This window comes from Malus sylvestris, chromosome 3 (genome assembly GCF_916048215.2).
Source record: "Malus sylvestris chromosome 3, drMalSylv7.2, whole genome shotgun sequence".
Classification (NCBI taxonomy): Eukaryota; Viridiplantae; Streptophyta; class Magnoliopsida; order Rosales; family Rosaceae; genus Malus; species Malus sylvestris.
In genome coordinates, this window is record NC_062262.1 from 8,259,563 (window position 1) to 8,268,899 (window position 9,337).

The following is a 9,337-nucleotide window of genomic DNA, read 5'->3' on the forward strand; positions in this document are numbered from 1 at the left end:
TGATGATTTTTTGTAGCTACACTCCTCAATCCTTTAAGAATGCAATGAATGAATTCAATCTTCAATTTAAAATATTTACACTAGTGGATAAATCTTATTTTATAAATAATGGAAGCATAACATTAACTCTTAAGTGTTTGTTAAATCTATCAATTTGATAGGATATGCATTCGTCAAATATGTTCATATATATTATGAGATAGCATGTATAAAAAATCGCAAAAAATATAATATTTAAAACATGTGTTTATTTATTTTTAATCAATATAACATTTTAAAATAATAAAATCAGACATGATAAAGTACACCAGATGTTCATGTGTGTTTATGTGCTAGACAATGTGCATTGTGACGCATTGGAAAAAATTGTTTAAATTTCTTTGTATCTTGTTGCTTGCCTATGAGGGAGCATAATCCTCATTACAAAAATGATAGAGCTTTAGATTGTAGTCTGTTGTCATTATTCTCTCAGAAAATTTATGGCTTGTGAGAATTGGGTTCATTAGGCTTTAGGGTCATGAGTGAAAAAAAAAAAATTAAAATATGTGTTTATTTATTTATTTTTAATCAATATAACATTTTAAAATAATAAAATTTTCATCTATGTCGGTTATAACTGCCAGAAGACTAAAATAATAACCGCCATAAAGTAAAATAATAAAATAGTTAATTTCTGTCGGTTACAACCGACATTATTAACCTAAAAACCGCCAGGATATGTAAAAAAATATTAAAAAAAAGATTCAAAAATTCCGCCAGTAAATATCCGCCAGTAGTTTCTTTTTATCCGCCAGTAAATATCCGTCAGGAATTGATGGCGGATATAACCGACAGAAATTTTCTAATATCCGCCAGTAATTAAATGATGTGTCAGATATAATTTATCCGACATGATTTTCTAATATCTGCCACCATCATCCGCCACCTAAAGCTAATATTGTAGTAGTGTGAGAATGAATCTCACATTGATGGGAGGAGAGACCTTGCATGGGCTTATAAGAGGTTGGACTACTCCCCATATTATCATTTGGTTTTATAGTAGAATCTCAACTTTTTTCAAGAAGAGTAGTAGGGCTGGGACATATTGTTCAAATTCAAACTGTCAAAAAAAGAGAGGGCCAAATTTCTAAGGTGGGGAGGCATTGGAGAGGATGGTTTAATGGTTTCCTTGTCAAGGACTTTAACTTTGTTTTCTGAAGCCAGCTTTTGCTGCTCAACGCTTTGAGTTTCTCAAAACATAGCAGGACCTGGACCTTCCATAAGTTGAATATCAGAGTGCGCAATGAACAAGACTATAAAATAATAAGAATATTATTAAACTAACTAAGAATGCCGAAACGGCTACAAAACCCTAGAAGGGTTACATTGTGAATGACTTGTTCTCTAATGAATAACAAAGCACTCTATTTATAATAAACTAACTCTAACCCTAATGCTAACAGGCTAGGCCCAAACTAAACTTATAAGAAAACTAAAACAATATAATACCTAAAATAAATATATTCCAACACCTCCCGTCAAACTCATGTCGGTATACGACATGGGTCTGCAAACAAGCAGATGCAGACTGGCTCCGTTAGGCAGATTGGCATGCACACAAACTTGACTTGACTTGATTCTTACTTCATTCTTGACTTGACTTGATTCTTGATGGCAAACAGGTTTTTGATTCTTGACTGGCTAGTGTTGAGAGTATGGAAAGAACCCGTCACTATACGGACGAGATTTCCATATCTCAATTGAAGCAACAAACGAACAAATACAAACACTATCACTTGAGTGGTCACAGTTCCAAGCACTCAAATGACGGTCACAAAACAATCTCAAATAAGCCAACAACTCGTGTGGCCCAAACACAAACTTAATCATGTTTTTCCTTTTGGCCGTGTGGGCCTAAAACAAACAGCGAAAAAAAAATTTTCCCTTTTTTTTTCCTTTTTTTTTTCTTTTCTTTTCTTCTGCCTTTCAACTTCTCTTTTTTCTTCCTTCTTTCTGGGCCGAGGTTCCAACAGATTCAACATATGGCAAGGTGCAACAACTATCAGTGGAGGATGGTGGTGTGTAGCAGGTCTAATGTGGGCGAGAGCAGCGGGTAGTGGGGTGGATTTTGGTGGGGAAGCAACAGGCCGTCAACACAACTGAAAAAATTAACACACTTTTTTCCTTGCAAACTGTCAAACACAACTAGACAATTTGAACACGAACGACAATAGACACAAGCAAACGGATACCAACCCCAAAGGATGAAACCTGCTCTGATACCAAGTTGAATATCAGAGTGTGCAACGAACAAGACTACAAAATAATAAGAATATTATCAAACTAACTGAAAATGCCGAAACGGCTACAAAACCCTAAAAGGCTACATTGTGAATAACTTGTTCTCTAATAAATAACAAAGCACTCTATTTATGATAAACTAACCCTAACCCTAATGTTAACAGACTAGACCCAAACTAAATTTATAAGAAAACCCAAACAATATTCTATATATACTAAAACCCAAACATCTGATTACTGTTCTAGGGCAGTGTGCGGACCAAAATGCCCCTCAATTCGTTTGTTAAGCCAATTTTTTGCCATATTTTCTACAGTAAAATGACTTCCTCGCCCTCCCAGGCCACGCGTTCATCCTCTCCGGTTTCGATTTCTTTGGGTGCTTCGGTTCTCTCTCTCCATTATCAGCTTTTCTTATTTTGATTGACCCCTGCTCTCCCCGTCTCCCTCTTCGCCTCACTCTTCTCTGCACAAGCTGCTCGATTTAGAGCTTCACCATATCTCTTCGAATCAAGGTGTCTATTTCTCTCCCTATTTTCCCAATCTAGGTTTCCCTCTGTCTATGTGGAAAAACCCTAGATCTCGCCGCTGCCGGAGATTTGAAGCTCCGCCCTTTGAGTTTCAATTGGCCTTGCCCATCGCCTCCTCTCGGCGCCTCCACCTAAATCCCTCTGGTAAATTTCCCAACTTTTCCCCCAATTCTTTTTTCTCTCTATTTCTGAGTATGAAAGTATGATGCTCAAGTTTTTTCAATTTTTTTAATTTTTTTCGATTTAATTTGAACTGTTAAGATATTTTACATTGTGGATTCACTTAAAGATGGTAGAGAGGTATGAATCTAGCAACCCACCTTTTTTCTTGAAGATTTGAATCGACTGAGCGATAATGGTGTGTAGAGAACTTGATTAAAAAAAAATAAAGCACAAAAAATCCACAAAAATTGTGAACTTACTGCCATTTTTCTGTGCACCAGATTTAGCAAAACCCCAGGAAATTAATGTTAGAGTAGAAATTCTGGACCAAAACCGTCCACGAATATGGCAAGCCCAAAAGCTTTTCTACAAAACCCCTTAACGAAGCACCAGGCGAGAGGAATTATTTTAGAGAGAGAGAAAGGATGAGGGTGTAGAAAGAGAAAGGAAAGAATTCTAGAGGGTTTTATCAACCATTGACGGACGCTACCCGTCATGTTTGACCATTCTCTCTCTGTGAAAGTCTCTGCTTCTTCTCCGTTCAAAGTTCAAGCATCTCTCTCAGTGAGTTAAGACTCCGTCTAAATTTTTCATTTGAAGGTTATGGCTGAGTTGGAAAGATTAGGCAATAGATAGAGTTAACCAGAAGGATCGAGTCAACGGGGGGATACAGTTATGGAGTATGATATTAAATTTTTTTTTTTTGTCATGATTGCAAGTTTTTGAAAAAAAATTCACCTTCAGAGATTGAGTAAAAATATATAAAGGCTGTTGGTGATCGGTATAAAGACAAAATAAAAAAGGTATGAATAAAATGTTTGAGATTATATGATTTGATTTGATTTTGTAATGTACAGAATTAGCTTTATATTTTTCAGATTAAATGGGTTTAGGACTGTATTGGTTAAATCTAATTAAATTTTTGGAATTTGCTATGAATTTGGAACCCTGAATGTAAGATATAGTTGATAAATTTGCAAATTCATTACAATTTCATAAAAAATACTAAGACTAAAGATCTTAAATTCATAAAGTATCCAAAATTTGATAAGTTTGTAATAAGGTGGTGAAAGCTGCCTCTAAGCATTTCAAGAAAAAAGAAGAAAGATCAGATGGATCATGTGAGGTTCTTCACTTATTTCAGATCACATGGAAATATTTAAATCCTCATTTGTTATTCTTTATTGTTTCATTCAATTTGTTAAATTCGTTTAATTGTCTTTGTAAATCTGCATTAGGAATAGGAGTGACATTACTCTGTAGAAGAAATATGTTCTTTTTTTATTTTAAAATTAATTATGTGTGAATTTACTTGGAAATGTTCATATGAATTTGGTGTAATAGCATTTCATTGTTTTTTCTTTTCTTTTCAGACAACTTGGTGGAGATCAGATATCTGATGTGTTTGATCAGCATCTCCATGTTGCTTTGAGTAAGCGCCTCCTGTATATATGGATGGATTCACCTTGCAAACACTGATCACTAGAATATTCAAAAGTTTTCATTGGTCATTTCACTTAGTATACCTGCTGATTGAGAAGAAAAATAATTAATTTGTAAGTTACTCTAATAACATTAGTTGTCGGTTTATTGAATTATTATTCTAAGTGATACTTAACTAAAACTACGGTATCTCATTGAATCAATCTTTGAATTAAATAGCGAGTTGAAATTATAAAGAATTTTTTATTGGTAAATAGTGATGAGTATTTAGAGTTTTGCTTACATATTTTAAGGCTTTGAAAAAAATCTGTCAGCTTAGTTATCAAATTTATTAGGAGTTTTAAAACAATTGTGGCTTCCTTCTGATTCAAATTCGAATTCATTATTACTTTAGGTTTTTGAAGTGTTTCCCCAATTAGGAAGTAGATGGTTTTTCTTTGGATGTGGGTGAAAAAAAACTTTTGACGTTCTTGGTGATTAGTCAATCAGCTGCTTCATAGTATTACCTTAGATGCCAATTTATTTGAAAATGAGTGGACAGAATCGGAGATCAAAATTGACAAAATAAGTTGCAAACATTTTGATCGCACTGCAGTTTTGCCAACGATGGATCCATATGCATTTTGTTCAGAGCTGATTGTTGCAGGTTTCTTTGTGTTCTCAGCGGAAAGCTCTGATTGTTGCAGAGATTGCATTGTTTTTGGCTCAGAGGAAAATTACAATTGTCAATTTGGATGCTGCCAACGATGCATAACTGTATCCTTTTCTCTATTTTTTTGTGTTTTTTTCTTTCTAATTTGCAGTATTGCATTGTATTCCAATGTAGAGTGTTGAGCCCTTAATGAATTTAGTTATGAATGTTTCGTGAACATGGAGGATCTTATAAAACTCAGTCATGTGATGGTGGAGCACTCTCTGGTCCCAATGGAGGTTAGTGTTCTTTATTGAATCTTTAAAAGTTCAGTGTTTGGATAAAGTAAACAGTATAGGTTTTTTTGGTTTGTGAATTTGGAGATAGGTGACAATTTTTCTTTTAAAGATAGGAAGTTATTGGAAAGATAGGTGACAATTTGGAGACGTTAGATGGTAGAAACAATGGTTATTGACTTATTTTTATTATTTAAGCATCTAAGGATGATTTTCTGTTTACTAATGTCCTAAAAGCTCTTCCTCTATTTCTATTTTAACCCCTTTATTCTCATTTTGTCTACAAACCATTCTGCACCAAACTTGATCATTCTTTAAATATCTGTATATATTGTGCTTTACGTTCTTTTATCCTTTTGAAACATATTTTCTCACACAATTTCTAATCCCGCAGCAACGCGCGGACACGATTTCTAGTAATACCTAAAATACCAATAGATTCCAACACCATATGCATGCCGGATTGGAGCTCTAGCGCGTGGCGGTTGGTTGGACGGAGGAGACACAGTGTGGTCGTTGAAGTCATTGCATGCATGGCACATTGGCAAGACAACCGTACGTGTTGGGCTGGCAAACATTATTGAACCTGTAACGCTGCATGGCTAACCGACAATCAAGTAATGTTGGGCCTACTTATTTATGCATTCCAGAGATGTCTTGATATGTAGGTTGGTCTTTAAATTTTAACACGAAAATCATTGGTTCCCCTTGTTGTCAAAATTAAAACCAAATTAAGTAAAGTTTCATCTGGCTATCAAAATATACCACCTATTGATGATTTGACCCATGAACTTGGCAGGGTCGTTGAAGTCGTTTGCACTAAATGCTAGAGGCGTGGCCTCGATATAAACTCGCTTGGTAGAGGAGACAATTCTGTTATTAGTCTAATGCGGCTTATCAAAGACCAAAGTATTCCTCAGACTTAGCAAGGCGGGATTAGCCCAACAAGATTGATTAGGGAATGTTCCTGCAAGATTAGCAAACGAGATAACAAACCATATAATCGTGGCCCAATCACAAAACATGATATTCGATATGGTTAAGAGGCCTCTGTGAATAGAACACTCAATTGATGTACTTTATCACGTCTCTTAAAGTAAAATAACTTGATTTTATTGGCAGGATAAATAAAAAAAATTAAACAAGACAATCACCAGAATGTCATACGTGCTCTAAAAAAACACCTTCAAGCTCAAACTTACACCTTCAAGCTCAAACTTGCTACTGTATAAGACCACAACCATCCGCCATGTAGAGGTAACTGCTCTTATGCCAAGAAACTAGAGTATGCACCTTCACTCCATCTACTAAGTCTAACATATGTATCAAAGACTTCTGACTCATGCTAAATCAGTGTAACAACCTGTCTATTCTTTTCTTGATTGAACGATGACCAGAATAATTCTATGTTTGTTCGTTCCCGTTGAAATATATAATGGAACTATGGAATTCACATTGTTGGTATATACAAACAACATATGATCATTCTTCGTTCCATGTGGGAACTGGATTTGTGAAAGAAAAAAAAAACATTGATCAATACAATTGATGTAAAGTCCAGGCCGTGATTACTACAAATGATTATTACATCCATTCACATTTTTCTCATTTGAAGAAGTAAAAAACAAATAGTTCTATAATTTGGTTAGCAATTAGGAAATTACGAATGCACTACAAACCTAGCGTCGTGGTGTTCATCGTATGCGAGTACACCAAGTTAATCTTGGAGTACAAATAATAACCTTAACAATTATGTAATTTATGTATTGAATCTCGTCATCTCTTGGTGAAGTAAAATGAAGAACCAAATATTCTTTTGAATTGAGAGTCAAGAGTAACTAGCTCATGCATATTGATTAAGGAAATAAAGTGATTACGAAAATTGAAGCGTATGATTTTTAAAGCGATTGGCTACAAACTTATGTACCATTACTTAAAAATAAAGAAACAAAAGTGTTGTCCCCAAATTTGAGGAAAGGGAAAACAAAGGAAACGATGGACTAAATGTTAGTGAAATCTCAGCCAAACCCTCCTGTCAAAAATTGCCAAATTTAGGGCCAAGATGTGGTTGCATAGAATGTTGACAACAATTTAAACAGACCCTTTATGCAAAGGGCTTTTTTTTTTTTTTTAAATAGGGATTAGTGTGGGGCCCACTCTACATTGAACTTCAACGATCCGAACAGTCTATTTTATAAATTTTGATTCATAGATCATCCTTGCAAAATTCAATTCAATCTGAAGCCATTTGCCTATTTAATTATCAAGATAAAATTTCATTGTTTCTTACATAACAAAGTATTTGTTAATTTTTTTTTAACCCAATTAGATGTCTTAAATATTTCCGATTTAGCTAATATTTTTGCAAGGATGATCTATGAGGTGTAACTTGAAAAATAGACGGTTCGGATCGTTAAAGTTTGATATGGTGTGGACCCCACAACTAATCCCTTTTATTTTTTAGATGAAAATCCCTTTCCTTAAAGGCTTCCACAATGTAAATATGTACTGCTGGTTGTAATTAGTGGTGGGCAGAGGTGGTGGGGGTGGTGGTGGAGCTTAAGCCTAATGACAGTGAGCATGGTGCCTATGTCTATGAATTCCTTTTCAGTCAAACTCTCTAGATTGTGTTTGCTCTATGGCTGGCATTTATGAAAATTTAAATCTCTTTTTCCTTTTTGGTAGACTCCTAAAACTAAAATCTGTCTTGCACAAAATATACAATATCTTAACTTTGTGGGATTTTCTTTTACAATTATTTCACTACGTGATAATGTCCTTATTGACAGCTAATGTACTTTTTAATTATGTGAATTGATAGATTAGACGATGCCATTGAAACTATATGAAATAGTTGTAGGAGAGAATTTTTCATTTACTCTCTTAAATTCCTTGATAATCAAGTTTCCTTGACTTTGCAATAAAATTAACATTGTTTTTGCAGGTTGGATTAATTATCTTAATTAACAAGAATTTTTAAGGTTCAAGTTTTGTTTATGTTCATTTGGAAATGAGAAATTGTAATTAAAGTCAAGAAATAAGATTAGTTGTTTTAACCCTCTTCATTAATTTATCATTTGATTGACTGGTGTGCTGCCTTATATAAATTGTCAAACAATATTCATGGATCATAATTGATCTTTAACACTTTTTTAAGGGATTCCTTTTTATTTCTTAAATTAGGTAACATTTAAAATACATAACTTAGTTGAAAGGCACCATGATCAAGCCTTAATTTGTATTTTATTGGGTTTAAACAATGCCATACAGTTGTTAATTTATTCTAATAATCAAGGGAAAGAAAAATGAAGAACAAAAAAACACAGATTGATTGCCAAAGATGTCATGACATGCACATTATTGGGTTCTCCTTATTTGCTTAAACAAGGGCTTAGCTGAATTGTATAGCATTAGGAGTCCATTAGTCAACAAACATGGTGGCAGAAAACTTACAAAAGGATTGAGACGGGAATAAGTAAAGAGAAGCGGTTTTCACACTTCTCTTATCTTTACCTTCTAGTCGTACGATTGGATAAATCAAATGAGAACAAATGAACAGAAACAAAAGTAGAAGCTCATACGTGAAAAACACTATCCTAAGGAAAAGCTCATCAAACTGCAACAAACCAAAAGAAAAAAAAAAGTTGAAACCCAAATATTCTTTTGAATTGAGAGTCAAGGGTAACTAGCTCATGCATATTGATTAAGGAAATAGAGTGGTTACGAAGATTGAAGCGTATGATTTTGCAAGCGATTCGCTACGAATTTATGTACCATTACTTAAAAATAAAGAAACAACAGTGTTGTCCTCAAATTTGAGGAAGGGGAAAACAAAGGAAACGATGGACTAAATGTTGGTGAAATCTCAGCCAAACACCCTCCTGTCAAAAATTGCCAAATTTAGGGCCAAGATGTGGTGGCATAGAATGTTGACAACAATGTAAATATTGATGAATGTGTTATTGAGAGATTCACAGAATGCAGAAAATAGAGAGAGA

General features: G+C 34.3%; 1 long non-coding RNA gene across 3 annotated transcripts; it reads left to right on the top strand.

Annotated features, from left to right (window-relative positions):
* The first annotated feature begins 2,516 nt into the window (after positions 1–2,516).
* On the top strand, positions 2,517–5,393 carry LOC126615018 (uncharacterized). Of its 3 annotated transcripts, none has more exons than XR_007620616.1 (2): positions 2,517–2,951; positions 4,343–5,393. It is a non-coding gene; the product is annotated as an uncharacterized LOC126615018 (long non-coding RNA). The 3 variants fall into 3 exon arrangements; XR_007620615.1 differs by lacking the exon at positions 2,517–2,951 and adding an exon at positions 3,371–4,090; XR_007620614.1 differs by lacking the exon at positions 2,517–2,951 and adding an exon at positions 3,371–3,772.
* The last annotated feature ends 3,944 nt before the right edge of the window (positions 5,394–9,337 follow it).